This window comes from Rousettus aegyptiacus, unplaced genomic scaffold (genome assembly GCF_014176215.1).
Source record: "Rousettus aegyptiacus isolate mRouAeg1 unplaced genomic scaffold, mRouAeg1.p scaffold_m13_p_14, whole genome shotgun sequence".
In the NCBI taxonomy this organism is placed as follows: domain Eukaryota; kingdom Metazoa; phylum Chordata; class Mammalia; order Chiroptera; family Pteropodidae; genus Rousettus; species Rousettus aegyptiacus.
Window position 1 is genome coordinate 17107420 of NW_023416289.1, and position 21207 is coordinate 17128626.

Here is a 21207-nt window from a genome sequence, read left to right on the forward strand (position 1 = left end):
ATTTTGTAATAGTTTACTGAGTTCCTACTACATAAGTCCTCTGCTAACACCTATAGGCATTCAAAATGCATTAAATTTTAATAAAAATATGAAACTAATTTGTACTTGGTATATCACATTAAAGATGTAAAACAAAATAGGGTAGTAGTATCAAAGAGATTTTCTTGGTCAAAATGAAATCAACCTTTTCTCTTTCTTCTTCTGCCTTCATTTTATTCTACTAATTGTAAAATTTAGATAATAGTAGCTTTTGTATAAAGGAATGTAATAGTCTTCTGATTTTAGGAATGCTTGGAATATAATGAAAAATTAATTGAATCAAAGGTAAACCGACATCTATTTGGTTCTAATTGACATGATTTTTTCATAACAGATGCCAGTGCCGGACATGAATCTTGATGAAAATTCTTAGCTGTGGATTCAGCCTTCTTTTATATACTGAAGGAAGGTAAGAAACTGAAAAGAGACTTATTAGTAGGGGTAATCAATGGGTTCATCGTTGTACAAAAGAAAAAAGATACAATTGATCATAAGACTGCAGTAAGCTAACTTCCTTGTTTCATCTAAGCCTCTTTTTGCATGAGTTTTATGGCTCTAGATATTATTTATATTATTGATGTCATTGTCATAATTATCATTTCACCTCCTTTGCTTCAATATATGCATTAACAAAATAATGATGCTAGACCTTGGTTACATACCTCTTTCCCCGTCCCCCTTGTTTCTGGTATGTATATGTCACTAGAACAAGGAATATGGATTTAACACGTAATGTGTTTCATTATGGTTTGCAATGGGTCAAAAGTAAACTACTTATTAATTTGTAGAGTGAAAGAGGTTCTCTCTTCATGCAGATAATAAAGTATGAATTGGGCATTCTGAAGAAAAGTGTCTATGTCACTGGTAAATTCCTCTTCCCTAGACCTAGAGAGAATAAGAAGAGAATGAGTTGGGGAAAAGAAAAAGCATGCCCACAGAATTATGGGAAATAATTCCAGATGAGAATAGGCTATTAATAACTTTTTCCTCTATAAGTTAACTTTAATGTGTTTTATGTAATGTAAATAAGTTAATGAAAGTTTTTTTTTTTTAAGCTCTTCGTATTCTATATAAGGATGGTTATATGCATGGATTCTTTATTATAAACTCAGAGATGAATTAAAGTCACAGCCTACTGCTTGCTAGCTTGTGATTTTTGGAAAATGTTTAGCTTCTCTAAGATTTATTTTTTATCAATTTAAAGTAGAATGCTAATAGATATTAATAGAATCTTCCACATCTATTATGGTGAAGATTCAATGAGAAAACATGTGAAGTACTTTTCATAGGCCTGGAATATAGCAAGTGCTTAAAATATGATTACCATTAGTAGTAGAAGTGATATCATATCAGGGATTAGTGCCATTCAAGCTCGTCAAAACAGTTGTTTCTGGTTGGCTCTTTTATTTGAATGAGTAGCAGAGAGAAGGAGAAAATGGTTGACAGTGGTACAATAGTAGTACATGCTTTTGTGTGTGTTTTATTCTCTCTCATTTAAAGCTCTCAAAGAATCATTTCCAAAGCCTAAAAAAATAAAAAAAATAAAAGACAGGCAACAGATATTAGCAGGAAGAAGGCAGGTAAAAAGTCAGTATGCCTTTATTCTCAACTGTTGCTCAATTATTAAGATAGTTGATATGTGAAGTAAAATATTTCTGAGTATCTCTGGGTCTCAGTTTTCTTAAATACAATATGGAGATGGCAATTATATGGCTCAGTATTTTTCTCGTTAAATCTAACAGAAAACCTAAATTCATGCAGTTTAATTAAAAAAGAAAAAGAGGTAATTAAACCATTTAGAACCCGTCTTTTGTGTGACCTTTCCATTCTTTTGGCTTTCCTCTCAAGTCAGGCCCTCAAATGGGGTGGCCAAGTACTCACTAGAGTTGTCGTCTTTATAACATAAGTCCAGTGAAAAATAAATTTTCTTTCTCTCCAACTTCAACAAAATTCCCCCAAACTTTTCTCATTGGCCATTTTGGGACATTTGCCTATCCAGGTACAAGGTATCCTGATTGGCTAGGCCTGGATTACATCCCTTATTCTGTCCCTAGTGTGTGCATGCAGTAAGCCTAAGATATCGGAGACATTAAAAAATATATATAAGTTAATATTTTAAGCAAATGTTCTACTAAGTAATTTCAAAATGGAAGTTAAATTTGTAAAAACAGAAGGTATTTATATCCTATAATTAATGAATAGAAATGAGCCGAATCAGGTATCTGTCTTTCAGTTCTTCACAGCTCACAGTGAAACCTCAGCAGTGCATGGTCCATGAGGCATTGACCATCAGTCCAGTTCTGAGGCTTAGTGCCGTGTTATCTGTAATGCCCGTGCACAATCATTTTCATTTTCTGCTCAGCTATAGAGATGTGGGATACAATAGGAAGTGAGGACAGGGCAAATGCAATGCAATTACATAAGTGGCATTGATCCACATTAAGTGAGAGGTAGAGGAAGCTACTGAGGGCTGAAGAATGTAGAATTCAAACAATCAGAGGCCTGTGTCATTCACACCTAAACATGTAAAAGAATTATATTTGTTGAAACATCAGATCAGCATCACAGCTACCCCTGCCTCACTCCTGGGATTAAATCAAGAAAAGCGCTGACTGCCCTGATGGTATTTAATTTATGAAAATTGATAAGGTCACAGCTTACGATTTGCGATGGGTTTGATTGCAGGCAAATGAATTAACATACACACGCTATTCAATGTATTTATCAGTGGTTACACACTTTGCCATGTATCTATCTATCATCTATCTATCTATCTATCTATCTATCTATCTATCTATCTATCAACTTATCTAGATAGGTAGATGTAATAAATGAGGTAAAATCTCCCCAATAGGAATGTTTCTCCATAGGAAGAAAAGTTGTACAAAGTCTCACACGTAGTGATCTTTAATTATCAACAATTATTGAGTACTTACTGTCCCCAGCATAATGACATTTTGAAAAATTATTATCTCATATGGTAAGAAGATAAGTTGTATATGTGAGATAGAATTTCCTGAGATTATTATATACCAGATACACACACACCCACCCCCCCACACACACATGCACGCATTAAAGAAATAAATTTAAATTATCTATTTTTCATTTACTTATTTGTAAAAGTAAAAATAATAATTACCTACATCCAGGAGTTTTATGAGGATTAAAAGGGATCATTTCAGTACTATGTTGACTAGAAGGAATGAGAATGGGCATCCTTGCCTTGACCTGGATCTTAGAATAAAGCATTCGATATTTTACTGTTAAGTATGGTGTTAGCTATGAGCTTTTCACATATAGTCTTTATTGTGTTAAAGTAAGTTCCTCCCATATCTGATTTGTTGAAAGTTTTTATCATGAAAGAGTATCGAATGTGGTTAAGTTTTCTGCATTTAGTGAGATGATCATGTAATTTATATCCTTTATTCTGTTAATTTGGTATATCATCACATTGATTGATTTGTATATTCAACCATCCTTGCATCTCAGAGATAAATCCCATTTAATTATGGTGTATGATCCTCTTTCTTTTGCAAGGTGTATGATCTTCTTTCTTTTTGCAAAGTAGCTTAGCTAAGGGTTCGTAGATTTCATTTATCATTTCCAACAACCAGTTCTTCATTTTTCTGACTTTTGTTGTTTTTCTATTCTTATTTATTTCTTCTCTAATCTTTATTATGTTCTTTTTTCTGCTAACTTTGATCTTTGTATGTTTTTTGAGTTTCTTGGGGTATAAAGTTAGGTTATTTACTTGAGATCTTTTTTAACATTGGCATTTGTAACTATAAACTTCCTTCTTAGTACTGCTTTTGCTGTAACCCATAAGTTTTGGTATATTGCCTCAAGATATTTTATAGTTCTCCTTTTGATGTATTTTTTGACCCAATTGTTGTTCAAAACTGTTTTGTTTAATTCCCATGTGTTTGTGATTTTTCTTGATTTCCTTTTGTTATGTATAGTTTATTTTCTAAAGTGCTTATGTCACTTTTCTCAGTAAACACTAGCTATATTAATGATGATAATGATAACAATATTGTTGTCACAACCCTTACACAGTGTAGGTTGATGGCTGTTCTTATATATATCTCAGCCTGAAGAATCCGAAGGGCTTTTAATGATTTCTCTAGTCACATAAGCTGAAGGATCTGTGAGGACTACCTTCCTGGGATGCAGCTTGGGACAAAGGGTATAAAGCTGTGATGGTTAATTCTATGTGTAAATTTGACTGGCCACAGGGTACCCAGATTAAACATCATTTCTGCATGTGTCTGTGAAGATGCATGAGACTGCATTTTAATTGGTGGACTCAGTAAAGTAGATTGCCCTCCCTAATGTGCATTGTCATCATTCAATCCATTGAGGACAGAAAAGAACAAAAAAACAGAGGAACGGAGCAGTTGTATATTTCCTGCCTGCCCGCTGGAGCTGGGACATGGGCCTCCTGCCCTTGGACTTCTGTTTACACTGTTAGCTCCCGTGCTTCTCAGGCCTTCCCACTCAGACTGGAATTACACCACCAGTTTTCTAGGGTGTCTAGCTTGCAGACAGGAGATCGCGGGACTTCTCAGCTTTCATAATGACTTGAGCCAATTTCATATATATGTGTATATATATCTACTCCTATTGGAGAACTCTAACTAATACAAAGCAAAACATACAAAATTCAAGAAGGGAAAATAAAAACTAGTGCTCAGCAGGTAATCTGAAATGAAACGAACTCTGCATGACCCGATGAGCAGAGTAATGGGATACGGCAATAATAAATATATGTTTTGCACCATCCATATAAAATCTATCTCTACCACTACCCCAATTCTTTTCTAGTTGACTAAAGCTCCTCTAACTACTCTGCCAGAGACTTCTTTGCTTTTAGTGACCTGCTCATTTTTATAAGCTAGACCTATTGTGACATTCCACATTTGATAAATATCCTCGGAACATGTCTATGCTTCTCAGTGATGGTAGAAACAGGGTTCTCTTCCTGTGCAGGAAGCAAAGAAGTAAACTGATGCTGTTTTAAGTTTTAGTTGAATTTAAAGAGTGTGAAACCAGAGACAGGCTTTATTGATGGGCCCATTTCTGCTCTCCAGAAGCGTGAAAGCATCAACCTTAAGAAAACCTTTGGGTCCTCAGACACCTGATGTATATGCAGAAGGTCAAACCACAAGAACTCTAGAGTTCCTTTCAAATGCTAAGGACAGAACACCAAATGATACAGCAAAAAATCCCCCTAAAGGCACCAGTTATAGGACATTTGTTTTTTAATCATGTCTCACTGCTAAACTTGGATGGATGAAATATAAAAGCCAGCCTGATATGAAATGAATCTTTACATCACTACTTGGCAACTGGAGATTTGAAGAGACTCAGACTCCGTGGTACAGGTTAGTTAAATAGTCTTGAATAGCTGAGCTGGATCCAGTCTCCTTCTCACAGTGATACTTCCAGTGACATAAATTGTGTTTATTCCCCTCATTATTCAAGCCCCCTCCTTTCCAGCCACCAAAGCAATAAATAGATCCAGGAAGGAGCCAGAGGGATATTGTCCTTTCATCTCAACTCCTGCTAATTTCCCTCTGATAATTGACTTCTAAAGGGAGCATGGGAAATGGAATTTTAAAAAATTCAGTCGACTTTCTAATGATTTTACATTGCAGAGGGTCCCATTTGATTTAGAACACATTTGACATCCCTATCAAGCGACTTATCTGAGATTTGTAGTGAAACTTGAAACATGATCAGGTGCACCTGTTTTCTTCCCAGGGAGGAGAATTTGACACAGAGCCAGGGAGATATATGGAAAGGCTGGTGTGGGAAGGGGATGGGGAGAGGGGGCTGCACATGTTCAGTACCCCCTCTCTCCCGACGGAAACGTGTCTGTCTCCTAAAATTATCTGATGGAGAGGAAATTGGTGACATTTAATGTTCATAAATAATGTAAGCATCCCGTTTGAGGTTGGCAGCTTTGTCGCTGGCTGTCAGAATCATTTCAGTATCACCAATCTAATCTCAGAACTTTGTTTCCATTGTTTCTTTTTAAAAGAGGAATGGTAAAATGAAAGCGATACCAACCAGCAAGTCTTTTGTTGGAAAATCCAGTGGGAAATATAAAAGACAGGGGCTGGAAAAAGGTGGACTCTCAGGAGGCCTCTGCTTATTAATGGAATGGTAATGAGCCCACTGCTGCCCAGCCTGAGCTATTGGATCTAATAAAAGGGATATTTGTCACTCTTGTAAAGAATGAAAGGAGACAGAAATGCATAATAATGTTATCACTTGTTTGTAGACATTGAATGATTATATCACAAACAGAATACAGGTGGCAGAGATTGTTTAAAAAAAAAAGCCTCTTGGAATTAAAATGACAAAGAAACACCTCCAGTAGCATTCCACATTAGCACCAAATAGAATAAACATAGCATTATCTTCATTTTTCTTATTCATTAGAGTTTTAAAATTGGAAACCTACTTTCTTTGTTTAAATAGAAGCTTATTCAAATTGAATGTAAATAGAGATCAGCTTTTTTAAAGTCCAAGTTCTGCCCTCTTTCTCCCAGAATATTCACAAATGTAAAGGAGAGTGGATAATACAATAATGAAATGTAAGCATTTTCAAAGCCACAGACCATAGGATATTGAGATTTTCTTTTATTGTTATTTAAAAGTTGCTGAAAAGAATCAGCTTACCTAATTGGTAATTTAATATTTTTAAAAGTGTTTTGAAACTTTATTCAAATACTAGGAGCAACTATCAGATAAATCAAATTCTGTGTAAAGTATCTAGTTCTTCAGATCCATTAATTTTCAAAATGAATTTTGAAATATAGAATTTCTATTACCACTATCTCTGGTGGACTTTGGAAATTTGGACCCTTCCTGAACTAACGAAGGTGGATGAAAAGAATTCCCTAGAAAAAAGATCACTTTGCCTTCAAGAAAAAGGTATTTGTTATAAACTCAAATGTTTAATGTTGCAACTTCAGGTTGTAAAAGGACATCTGGAAATTCCGGCATTTGAGCCCCAAACATATCTTGGGGGGGGGGGGAAGTAAAACCCCATTATGGACACTCCTCTTATAAGGTGAGAATTTCTGGATTAATTTTGAATTGATTCATAGCTTTCATCTCAGGGCAAGTCAATCATCCCAAAGGTCTTTGGTGATTGGTTGATAGAACAGATGGAAAGAGAAAAAAATTTCTCCCCTAAAGAGATAAAGCAAAAGTTACCAACATGGATTAGGAAAAGGAACTATCCTCTCCCTTCAAAAGGACAAATAGCCTATCTATTAAATGCAAGGTTCAAATGGGGAACATATCAAGCTCAGACTCCAGGTATCTTAGGAATTCTCCCAGAAAATAGTGTGCCATGATCTGTGATAATAGAAGTATGCTATGTTCCTGTTTTTTTTTTTTTTTTTTTCTTTTTAAGTGGTTCCAGGTGGGATAAAGATGGGTGTGTGTCTACAAGAACACGGGCTGGGGAGGGAACATGTGATCCCACACAACTTTTTAGATTCTAGGCAGCTTGGATAATACTAAATAACTACTCCCTTAATCATATTGTGCCCAGTGGAAAATGAAGCTCATCTTCAAAATGTCAGAATCTCTGCAGTTTACCAAAGAGGTCAGGACATCCTGGAAAGTATTTCACTATACAAACAAATTAAATTAAATCTCTAGGTTTTGAGAAATCATGAAAGAATTTGGTCTGGAGGCAGATCAGTCACTGATGATTGCCATTCGGAGCCCCTTTGCGGGGAGAAGAGACAGGGAAGTTCTCTGCCCCCTTCTCCTCGGCCTCACACTGTGAGTTGTGTTTTCTGCTTGTAGTGACTAGTCCTGCATGCAAGTTGCCAATTAGACTAATATTCTGTGGCTAGAAGTATAATAGCCTTTCAAAATTACCAAACTTTGATGTCAGTGTGTATCACTTTGTCTCTTATCCTGGGTTGCAGGTGATATGAGGGCACAGACAACATGAGTATTATGTAAACAATACCTATATTGATCTGGATTTTCCAGAGAAACAGAACTAGTAGGAGATATTTCTTGGAAAATAGACATATTCTCTCTCTCTCTCTCTCTCCCTCTCCTTCTCTCTCTCTCTCTCTGTGTTTGTGTGTGCATACATACCATTATAGAGACTATGAAGCCCCACAATCTACCATCTGCAAGCTGGAGAACCAGAGAAACTAGTGGTATAACTCAGTCTGAGACAAAGACCTGGAAACTAAGCCCTGAGACCTGAGAACCAAGACCCTCATTGTCTAAGGACAGGAGAACATGGTCTTCTCAACTCAATAGGAGAGAAAGAATTTGCCCCTGTGTTCCATTTGGGACCAGCCACACTCATGAAGGTAGATATTGTTACTTAGTCTACTGAATCAAATGCTAATCTCTTCCAGAAACACCCTCAGAATACGTGCCCCAAAATAATGTTTTACCAGATATCTGGGTGTCCCTTAGTCCAGTCAAATTGACACAGAAAAGTTTGCCATCACAAGACCTCTACAAAGAAAAAGAAAAAGAAAAGAAAGACAAAAGGAAAGAGGGGGAAGAAAAGGAAAAGGGAGATTCTTACTTTCTCTTTCTCACATGCATGAACACACACATGCACATCGAACTTTTCTGTACAGGGATAAAAATGCGCTAGACCCCTCTGAGAAGGTCTAGCATTACTTCTGACTTCACCCCAACTGAAGTTACTCATCCCCTTCTTCCTTTCTATTTTTGGTTTTTCTTTCTTCTCTTTCTTCTACTCGTCCTCATGTTTTGCCTTGAGTTTCCTTCACTTTTCCTTTCCAGGTACATAATTTTGAATTTGCTCTTTAAACAATTCTTTATAACAGCTTTGGGTGTGTCTGTTTATGAATTTATTATTATTAATTTATTTCTTCTATGTAACTACTAGAGAATGAAGAGAATATAAAGTTTTTAAATCTGCATTTAAATGACAATTTTACCCTACTCTGCACTGTTCAGATCACTTTTTCTTTCTGAGAATCAGTTTCCTCATCTGTAGTCATAAACATCTGTACTGGTCTCTCTGCCTGGAGAGCTTTTCTACGTTATCATACCACTCCCTCCATTAATATAGCAGCTGTGTAATCATAGGAACTTTATATAACTGGTTTACCACTTACATTAGATTTCTATTGCTTTATAACAAACCGCCTCAAGATTAAGTGGCCTAAAATGCCGTTTATTTCATCAGAGCTTCTGTGGGTCAGAAATTCAGGCACAGTTTGCCCCAGTCCTTTGAGTCAGTCAGTCTTGCACAGTGATGCAAATCATGTTCCAGCTGAAGGCTCAACTGGGAAAGAATCTTCCAAGTCAACCAAGTGGCCATTGACAGGATTAGTGCCCTTGTGGATTATTCATCTGAGGGTCTTGATTTTTTACAAGCCATTAATCAGAGGCTTCCTTCAGTTCCTTACCATGGGGGCCACCTCATTGTTCAGTTCACAGTATAGCAGCTTGTTCCATCAGAACAAATATGCAAGAAGAGCCAGAATTCTAGCAAAACAGAACTCAGTCTTTTTTAACCTATTCACAGAAGAACCAGCTCATTACTTTTGTCTTATTCTATTTGATTGAAACCACTTGTCAGACCCAGCAAATACTTGGGAGGTGGAAAGGGATTACACAAAATGAAAGTCAGTAGTTGGACATTATGGGGAGCCATGTCAGAAGGTTCCTATTATACTTTCTCTGTGTAAAAAAAGATATGAATTAGAATTTGTACTTATAAAATATTAGCCAAATATAAAGGCCAACAATCTCTACAAAAAGAATTATGGTTGTGAAACCTTAATCTAATATCCCCAGTGAACTGATCTGATGGTCCAGATCTCTTTTAGAAAGTCCTGTCTACTTTTATGTTGACATGAAGCAAGTTCTGTCTTCCTGTGAGTCAGACATGTTTATCTGCACATTTACCATTGAGGCATTAAGGAGGCATCTTCACTATAACTAATTAATCAATCACAGAAACAGTCATTTCTTTAACGTATAACACTTATTCAACAATTGTTTGCAAGCTTTCTTATTCCAGAAACTGTATTATATTTGTTTCCCAACAGTGTACAATTTAAATTCTATGCCTCGTATCCAAAGCAGTTATTATTCCCAAGTTATAAAGACACTGAGACTCAAATATGTTAGTTGAGTCACAGAGTTAAAATATGCTAAACCAAGACTCCCTAAATGTTGTTCACTCTTAATTTCCTTTCTTGATATTTGGCTAGGGGTGTACAAAATGTTAACATTTGGAGGAAACAGACAAATGATATATAGAAAATCTTTGTACTAATTCTGCAACTTTTTTGGAAGTCTGAGATCATTTCAATATGAAAAGTTAAAAAATAAAAATAAATAAAATATACCTCCCTACAAACAAAAATGGTCTCGCTGTGGTCTCCCTATAGAATAAAGAATAAGGACCTCAGATTGTAGGGACCTAATGTAGAAGGTTCTGCAGACCTCTCTGGCCCATCCTCACTTACGCCACTCAACCTCACTGCCCTGTTACTTACAGTTGCCATAATATGCCATACATTCCCAATGCCATGCCGTGCTTTTCTTCATGGCCAGAATTTCCCCCTCATCATTATAATGGAGCAAACTCCTACTCATCTGTCAAGTCCAAGATCATATTCTTTTTGCCCCAGAAAGTTCTTCTTGAACAATCTAGGCAGAATTAAACGGTTACATTTGGATCTCCCTTACTATTTGCCCTTTCTTTCAGTTAGAGCCAATATCTGTGACATGTCTTTGTAATCATGCTTGACTCCAAAACTCTATAACCAAAGCACAGACCACACTCTGATTTTTATCCCCTCAGGCACACCGTGCTTGAAGCAATGACATGTTTCATAAATGTCCTAATTAATGAGCTTCAGCTATCAATTAGCAAAACAAATTTTTACTTAGTGGGGATATTTATTATTTACTACATACCTAGGCTTTATATGCATTATTAATTCACCAAGTGACTCCGCGAGGTAGGTGCCATTGTGATCTCTGTTTTACAGATGAAAACATATAATTAAAAAGAAATGGTTTAGGGATTTGAACCTAGATTGTCTGATAAAGGACTGTCACCCTAATCATATGCCCATCTATGAAGCCACCTCTAATGAAAACTTCAATTATTCTGATCCCACAATTTATTAGAGCCATACAACAGTCATCTATCATGCATTCCCCAGTCACATTTTATTTAGAAAGAAATATACTGTTCTATCATTTCTATTGTTATTCAGCTGACCACATATAAACCTATTTCAAAATCTACCAAGAAAAAGAAGGTCTCAGGCATAAAGCATGCATTCTTATTCTTCGTATTCATAAAAATAGTTGTTTGGCTCGTTTTTTTTTCTTCACTAGATCTGCCCATTAATTTTTTTCTAAGCTCTTAGCATCAGCAGGCAACCTTAAATGAATGACATTTTCAAGTGCTTTATATTCTAGGCCTTAGGATCAGATGTTGCCATTTTCAGAGACAGCTGTAGCTCCACTCACAAAAGGCCAAGTATCTTATAAAAGAAGGAGTCATTGTAAAGTAAGCTGTTCAAAGCCATATGCCTGATTCTTTTCAGGTGCAATAGAAATAGGCCCTATTCAGCACCTATCTGGGGTGGGGACTGCTTACTTGCTTGTCCTACTCCAGAAATCATTTTTGTTCAATTCATTTATTGAGTATTTCATACATGTCAGGTAATGTGTCAAGAACTTGGCTTATAAACATAATGTGACAGCATGCTCTTTGTCCTTAGGATATTTACACTCCTATGGTAGAGCTTAAATTCTACTCATTTTTTTTTAATTATAGAAACTTTTTTGTGTGTTTTAATTGCACAAGAGTTCTTATTACATTTTTTTTTTATTTTCTCTTCTGTCTCTTCCATCAGTTCTGCATCAGTGGGAACACCTGTTCTAGCTGTTCAAATTTAATCTGCCCATCTCGTCTCAAGACCAGGGTTCTGCACCATTTCTTGATCCTATTCTGTGCCCCAGGGTGGTATGCCAAAACAGGCTTTAAGGTTTCTTTCAAGTATTCAATGTGTGCACAACACACACACACACACAATTGGTTCTAGCTTTATAAACCTAAGAAAGTGTTTATTATCAGAATGTAACTTAGGTTTTCATCTGAAAATTTTTGAGAGATTTTTGTGGAGAGGTGTTGTAGAAACATAGAAAAAGAACAAATATGCATTTTATTTTTTAACCCTATGTTCCTTGGCAATATTAACTCACCATCTTTTGTCTTCTGTACTTCAATGTCAAATAATATTGTAATGACCAACAGCAAATCAGGAATTTTATTACTACCATTTGTATTAGCAAATAGACTATGCGCTGACTGGTAGCCTTCTAGGTCTAGAGCAATTATATTATCAGCCCAAAGATAATATTTCAGCCCTGATGGATTTGTTACGACTAGAGAGCCATATCCTCAGATCCCACTTGTCATGTGCATAGTATGGTATGGTGTTGGCAATTGTATGATAATACAAGTGGAGAGGATGTGCCCACTCACATGGTTTATACAAAGGGATTAACCCAGATCCTAATATAGACCACATTTTCATGGTCATTTAATAGGAATTAGTTAAGAAAGGCTACACTGGCAAAGAAAAATCCTTCCGGGAGCAGGGATGGATAAAACTATATCCTATGCCAATCTTACACATGAATTTCTAATACTTGTTGAAAAAGAACCACATGCTGAGATTCCATGTGAATATACATACAGTCACTTCAAATTTAATGTCTGCTGTGTCATGGAGCTTATAGTATAGTGTGAGAAACATGATAATAAGTAAATAAGAAGAAATACTTACAGACTGTGAAATTTGCTGTGAATGAAATAAATAGGGGACTAATATAGAATTTCCAGGACATCACCTTACATATTCCTATTATTTTACATTTTTCAGTTGATCCTCATACTATCCCTTTGAAGTGGGCAGGGCAGAAATAATTAGTGTCCATATAAATGCTGAGGAACTAAGCTCAGAGGTGTTAGGGAATCTGTCTAAAGGACACAGAAGCAGAAGTAGAATGAAATCCACAGCTCAGAGAAAACTTTGGGACCAGTGCCATTTCACTGCACTATACCCTCAACCTCCATGCCCCAGTAGTGACATGCTGACACCAGAGAAAGTCACAGCTAGACTCTTGTCCTGCTCAGGCAAAGTGGGTAATGTTCTCTGCACAGTTTACAAAAGTCACTTTCATAATAAATGGTATTTCAGTGTTCTCTCTGGCCACATAAATGAATAAGGGGTGATAATGACACTCTCATTATTTTAGGAACATATTTGCATTTGTAATGATATGGCTCCTACCAGGCACCAAAACCACAGAGACAACTATCTGAATTAATTATATTTGTTTGGCTGATTAAATAAAAATGCAAACATAAACTGCACATCAAACTACTTTAAGATTATTTAATCCCTCTCTTGAAAGGGAAATGGGCCTCTGAAGTTGTTCTTCTTTTAAGCTCAAAAAATAGATCATTAAATCAAGCAGCTAAAACAGTTCTTTAAAAATTACCGTTCCACCCCCAAAAAAGTTCTTGCATTTTCTCAAGTGTCTGAAATAAGAATATCAATCTACATAATATCAGGATTCATTTATTAATTTGCAGTTATTTCCTAGATTAGCCTGTTCAATTTTTATGAGCTAAGCCCCATGCCTCTATGGGAAGTCATGGCTTAAATAGTGTCCATTTAGCAGACAGTAACTTTGAAGTGGGGATAAGTGCAGCTAAAATCATCCCCCTGAAGTTCTCAAAGTGCACAATTAGCTTTGCAGATGTGCTCTGTCCACACCTACCCTTTAATGATCACTAAGTCCTTGTTAAATGAAGCAGTACCACTTCTTTACTTCTTATGCACACCAGCTGCCAGCCCGCCTTCAGGTTTCTAACTTCTATAATGGAGTCCGAATGCGGTTGATACCTGTTCAATGCTTTGAACCCTTTTTGTAAGTCACGTCTCACTTACAGTGAAGAATAATTTCAAGTGGGAGCAGTGGTCCAAAGCCTTGTCGTCTCTCATTTATAATATCTTCCACTTCCTTCTATTGTATTTAATGTGGCTGACCAGTTCTTACCTCTGGGAAACTACAGATAAAAAATCTTTGTAGTGAATACTGGTATAGACATTATGGTTTTTAAATATGAAATATATAATTAGGACACTAAGTGGAATTAAAAATTAGTAATCATTATCTTTTTTAATGTTCAAAACATAATGTTATTGAGAAATTTTTGTTGTTTATACCCCCATTATGTTTCTTTTTTTTTCAATTAAGTTTATTAGAGTAACATTGGTTAATGTGATTATATAATTTTCAGGTGTACATTATGGTTTGACATCTGTATGTTCTATTGTGTGATTATCACCCAAAGTCCAGTTTCCTTCAGCTACCATATATTCGATGTCCTTCCTTTACCCACTTCACTCTCCCCCTACCCCCCATATTTGACTCCCTTTACCCCATCTGCATCTCCCCTCCTCCCCCACCCTCCTACCCTCTGGTAACCACTAGTCCATTGTCCATGTCCCTGAGTCTCTGTTTGTCTTGTTCATTTGTTGCTTTTTGCTTTATATCCCATATGTAAGTGATAGCGTGTGATTTTCAATGTGGTTTATTTTGCTCTGAATGATTATCTCGAGGTCTAACCATGTTGTCATGAATCTCTTCTTATGGTTGAGTAATACACACACACACACACACACACACACACACACACACACACACACACATCTCCATTGATGGACACCCAGGTAGCCTCCATAACTTGGCTACTGTAAATAATGCTGCAATGAACATATGAATTCACACATCCCTTCAAAGTAATGTTTCAAGTTTTTTGGAGAAACACCCAGTAGTGGAATAACTAGTTTCTTCTTTGTCTCTTGTTATAACCTTTGTTTTAAAGTCTATCTTTTCTGGTGTAAGTATGATATCCCGGCTTTTTTGTTTGTTTTCATTTTTATAAAATATCTTTTTTCCATTCTTTTACTTTCAGTCTATGTGTGTCTTTTGATCTGAAGTGAGTCTCTTATAGGCAGCATATGTAAGGGTCTTGTTTTCTTGTCCATTCAGGGACCCTGTCTTTTGATTGGAGTGTTTAATCCATTTACATTTAAAGTAATTATTGATAGATATGTAGTTACTGCCATTTTATAATTTATTTCTCACTCTTTTTTTAAAATTTTTATTAAAGAAATCTCTCCAATATTACCTGTAATACCGACTTGGTGGTGATGAACTCCTTCAAGTTTTTTCTTGTCTGAAAATATTTTTATTTGTTCTTTGATTCTAAATGATAGTTTTGCTGGATAGACTGATCTTGGTTGTAGATCCTTACTTTTTATAACTTTGAATATTTCCTGCCCATCCCTTCTGGCCTGCAAAGTTTCTGTTGAAAATCAGCTGATAGTCTTAATAGAGCGGCCTGATGTAGTAGGTGTCTTATGAGGCCCAGTGATGCAGTCTCCCTGGTCACCTGAGCTGGTCCCTTGTATGGGTTTTGTGTGCCCTCCTATTGATGTTGAGGCTTGATTGCTGTTTGCACATCAGTGGGAAGGACTGATGCTCAGACTGATCGGTGGTAAACACTGGCTGGTGACCATAGTAGAGGAGTTATTGTGCAGGGGCTGACCCTATAGAGCAGGATTCACTTTAGCAGGGCTCTGGTGCCTGTCCAGTCTGCCTTATGGGTATGTCATTCTCAGATATGGCCCTGGTACTCTGGCTCAGACCAAAGACAGGCAACAGACATGCAGGCCAGGGCCTCCTGAGAGGGATTCCACTACAACTCAAGTTCATCCATACCCTGTGCCTTGCCTGGGGCCACCTGGCATGAACCACCAAACAATCTGCAGGTGGCCATCACCTACAATGAGCTTGGATGTGCCTCGAGAGGCCAAGCCATGAACCAAGGCCTGCTGCCACTAGGGCCAGGCATGGGGCTGCTCAGCAAGAGGTGCGGGGCACACCGTAGCCAGGTGCTGCTTGTTTGGGTTTTGTGAACCTTTGAGGGATTTTAGGAAAGTTCACAGCTTGAGCCAAGATAGGCCATTTGTAAGGAAAAGCCACTGGAAGTGGCTTGCGTGGGTCTGCAAGTTGAGTGGACAGATCTCAGAACATCACCAGGGCAGGGCAATCAGTGTTAGCCTGGCTGTGGGAGACTCTGATATGTCTACCCCTGTGCCCATAGGCAGGGAGTGGGGAGGGCTCAACAAGAGAATAATGGATTCTGCCAGCACTTCTGTCTGGGAGAAAGCTGCCCCTCCAGTTCTTACCCTGAAGCTAGACAACTCATTTCCTCCCTGGCACTTTTCAAGCAGCTACCCCAGCACTGGAACTCAGAATGAGCAAGTCCATTAGCACATAAGCCTATGTATGGGACCCTTTAAGAGGAATTCCAACCACCCTCCATCTGAGCCACAATCTCTGCTGGTTTTCACAGCCAGATTTTGTGGGGACTTTTCCTCTCAGTATTGGATCCTTGTCCCGAGGAGCCTGGTGTGGGGCTGGGACTCCTCATTTCTCCAGTGTGACCCCCACAGCTGAGATATCCCTCTTGATTTTTAACTGCCACACTGGTGTGGGACCAGTCCCACTGAGTCTCCCCACTCCTACCAGACTCGAGGTGGCCTCTTCTGTGTGCTCCCAGTTGTAGGACTTCTGTTCAGCTAGAGGTCAGGCAATTCTCAACAATGATTGTTCTGTAGTTGTAATTTTGATGTGATCACGGGAGGAGGCAAGTGCAGTGTTTACCTGTTCCTCCATCTTGACCAGAAGCCCTCACCAGTTATTTTTTGAAGAAATATGTGCCATCAGGTATTTTTAACAAATAAAAATAGATCCTTTACATTTCACATAAATGTGCATGTAGGTATTTGGTATTCTCTTGACTAAGTGTAGGTTCAATCTTTCCTTCAAAGAATTACTTTGTCATATAAAACATGGACAAGAAATTTTCCTCAGAATATCAAATAATGATACTTTGATGCATTGCTGTCTGGTTCTGCTACAAGTAACACAATTCAAGGAGAAGTGTGCTCTGGATGGCCATATCAGCAAAGAATCAGAAGGAAGTTCACAAGAAGCAGACACACAAGTTAGAAGACTGTTTTAGATGACCTATTAATTGGCGAGGAGGTCCATGACACCTTCGAGTAGCCATAATAATGAAAAGTTGAGGACAAGTTTGCAAAGACTAATGAAGTTGACTTTAAATAATTTGTTCACCTATTTATTTTTTGTCTGTGGTTGGAACAAGATAAGGATTTGAGTGTGGGTAACTGGCTAAACAGTGGCTTTATACAGCACAGGAAATCCAGGAGGAGGCATACGTTTAGGGAAAGATTACAAGTAAATCCTTAATCAAATTATTTCAAAATTCATGTGATTTATCCTGGTTGAACATGAGGGAGTGATTATTTCAATGGATCTAGAGCTAAGGAGAAAGAACTGAGCTAGAAAAAAAATGAGCTTAAGAATTATTAGACTCTGTGTAATTACATGTGTGCTGTATATTCTAGCTTTGGTTTAGGGCTTTGCCTTAATTTATAAACAATGTGTTCTGATGCAAATGATCAACACTCAATCTATCCACTAGATTAAACCTTCAGCTTTATTAAGGAGGAAGCAGAGCGTTTTAAAGACATCTTGATCAAATGTCCTTAACAACAGAGGAGAGTGAATGAATGCTTGAAAAAGTCTGGGAGAGTAAACCAAATTGGCCCATGGCAAATTGAAATTTCTATCACATCTTTTTATCTTAAAATTATGTAGAATCTACATTCTCCATTGTAACATAAAAAAGTGATTTGAATTATCTAAGCCACAACTGTTTTTAATTAAAATTAACAGCAGAAATAAATGCCATATTTTAACAATTTCAGACATAAGTCAGAAAAATTTTTTGAGTAATACTATTTTATAGAATGGCTAAAGACTCACAGATTTCATTTTATGACAGGCAGCTACTTTGAAAAACAAAATAAAATACATGCACCAGATACTCACCCACTTATATAACTCTATTCTGATGAAATGCTTACTTATTTGTGCCTACACATTTTTTGGTTCATCTGCTAATTTCAATAATAATGTTCATACAATTCAAAATTTTAGATATAGAATTTATCTTTTCATATAACATTGCATAGTAACTTTTTTCCCCTTTATTGTCAAACTATTATATTGATTTGTGGTTATGTACTTTTTAAAATTTAATTTTATTATTAGTTTCACATATAAGTACAGTGTTTAGACATTTATATAGTTTATGAAACAATCCCCCTGATTGTTCTTTTTCTCCTCTGACTCTCCACCTAGCCATCACATTACTGCGGACTACATTCCCTATGCCGTGCTCCCCATCCTTGTGACCATCTATCAACTACTAATTTGTACTTCTTTAACCCTTCACCACTTTCTCTCAGCCTCTCCCTTGCCCCCCTCAATCTCCTCCCGTCTGGTTATCACCAGATTGTTTTCTGTATTTGTGAATCTGTGTTTTGATTAGTTTGTTCTCTTTGTTCCTTAGATTCCACATATAACTGAAATTGTATGGTATTTATCTTTCTCTGTCTGACTTATTTCACTCAGTATAATAACCTCTAGGTCCATCCATGCCATTGCAAATGGTAGGATTTCATATATATATATATATATATATATATATATATATATATATATTTATGGCTGAACAATATTCCGTTGTATATATGAACCATAACTTCTTTATCCAATAGTCTGCTTATGGCCATTTACTTCCTTCCATATCTTGGCTATTGTAAATTATGCTGCCATGAACATAGGAGTGCATAGATCTTTACGAATTATTGTTTTGTTTGTTTGTTTATTTGTTTATTTGTGTTTTTTTTGGATAAATGCCTAGAAGTGCAATTGCTGGGTCAAAAAGTAGATCCATTTTTGATTTTTTGAAGAATCTCCAGATTGTTTTCTATAGTGGCTATATCTGTTTGCAATCCCACAACAGTATATGAAAGTTCCCTTTTCTTCACATCCTCTCCAACACTTGCTGTTCTTTGATTTATTGATGATAGAAATTCTGACAAGTGTGAGGTGACATCTCATTGTGCTTTTAATTTGCATTTCTCTGATGATTAGTGACCTTGAGCACCTTCTTACATCATATTCAAGAATAGACTCAAAATGGATTAAAGACTTAAATGTAAAACCTGAAACCATAAAACCTCTAAAAAATCATAGGCAATATCTCTTTGATATTGCTACTAGTAATTTCTTTTTAGACATGTATCCTCAGGCAAGGGAAACAAAATAAAAAATAAACAAATGGAACTACTTCAAAATAAAAAGTTTTTGCACAGCAAAGACAACTATCAACAAAGCAAAAGACAGTCTACTGAATGGGAGAAGATATTCACTTATGACACACCTGATAAGGGGTTAATATCCAAAAATATATAAAGAACTCACACAACTCAACAACAAAAGAACAAGCAGTTCAATTAAAAATAGGCAGAAGACCTAAATAGACATTTCTCCAAAGAGGAAATACAGATGGCCAATAGACATATTAAAAGATGCTCAAGATCACTAATCATCAGAGAAATGTGATTATATACTTTTCAGTCATTTGCTGGACATTTAATTTGTCCTTTGTTTTTCACATCTGTGAGCAAAACTGAAATATAGAATTCACCATGGAAGTGCCAAGATAAACGTAACTGAGATGTTTACCATAACGAAAGACAAGAAAGATTTTCTTTGCCTCAGACAAGCAGCAGCCAAGCAGATTATGTGGGTAGTCTAGAGCGTTCACTACTAGACATGCCGTAACAATAGTATTCCGACAAAATGAACTGCCCCTCATAAGTGCCACGCACATGCACTTTGCAGTGGTGTGGTTTATGTGTGACTTTCCTTGTACATAGGGAAATGATATATATTAACTAAACAAATATATCTGGGGAGTTCCTTTCTACCAGCTATGCATATGTTTTATGTCTTTATTGAATCATGTAATGTTAGAACTCAGGAGACTATAGAAAGATTTTTTTTTTAAGCCGCAGTGTACTGAGTGTCAATTCTATGCCAGTGAGTCTTATATACAGAAACTCATTATGAAGAAAATTATCATCATTTTGCAATTAAAACAATGATGCCTCACCCAAGGTCACACAGTAAGTATTAGGAGAATAAGAACTGGAAAACAGATCCCAAAACAAAACCTGGGCCTTGCCAAATGTATCTATAAACATAAGAGCCTTGATGAAATCAAATTAAAAGAACACTCTACTTATATGAATATTTGAGATATCTTTACTGAAGCTTTTAAAGTTTACTGGAATATGTGAAGGGCTAATTAGTGCAAGTGTAAGTGCATTCAGTTAAGATAGTAAGCTTGATCCCATTACCCTGTCAAGTGGGTTAAACTTGAAGTACTCTCCTGAGAGGCAAGCTCACTATCTCATTAGAACGTTGGTATATGCATATGTTTACTTGTGGGGAGCCTAGAGGCAGAGCTGGAAGAGGTGATGCATAATAGGCTCATATCACCCAAATTACTCTTCCTGGGATGCCCTTCCTGATGAGCTTGTATTCTTTTCTGCTTCTTTATTTGTATTTTTATGTGAGCATTCAGGCAAACGAAGCCTGCTGTAATATTTTGCTCAAGGAATGGCATGTGAAGTGCAATGTTTCCATCTCTTTCAGGAAAACAGCTTCCTCAAGAAAGGCATCCGTTTTCACTAGGCAAGATGACAAAGTAGTATAGTTACTGCCTCCCCACTTACCGTGACAACACCATGCTAGGTATTAATCTGAAGTAAGAAGCTTATATAATCCACAACTTTAAGCAAAATTTAAGGAATAAATTACAAAGAACAGTGTGTATATATGTATACATAGTAGAGAGTTGCCTACAGCAGGAGTCCCTAATCCCTGGTCTGGGGACTGGTACTAGTCCATGGCCTATTAGAAACTGGACTGCACAGCAGGAGGTGAATGGTGGATGAGCTAGCAAAGCTTCATCTGTATTTGTAGCTGCTCCCCAGCACTAACATCACCGCCTCAGCTCCACCTCAGATTATCAGGCACTGGATTCTCATAGGAGCACTGGTCCCCAATGCCAAAAAGGTT

General features: G+C 36.8%; 1 long non-coding RNA gene across 1 annotated transcript in view; it reads left to right on the forward strand.

Annotated features, from left to right (window-relative positions):
* The first annotated feature begins 365 nt into the window (after window positions 1-365).
* LOC107513703 overlaps window positions 366-21207 on the forward strand; it is a 280405-nt gene continuing 259563 nt past the window's right edge. Inside the window, exon 1 of the long non-coding RNA XR_001597613.2 lies at window positions 366-448. This is a non-coding gene — a long non-coding RNA (uncharacterized LOC107513703). The remainder of the gene's footprint in view (window positions 449-21207) is intronic.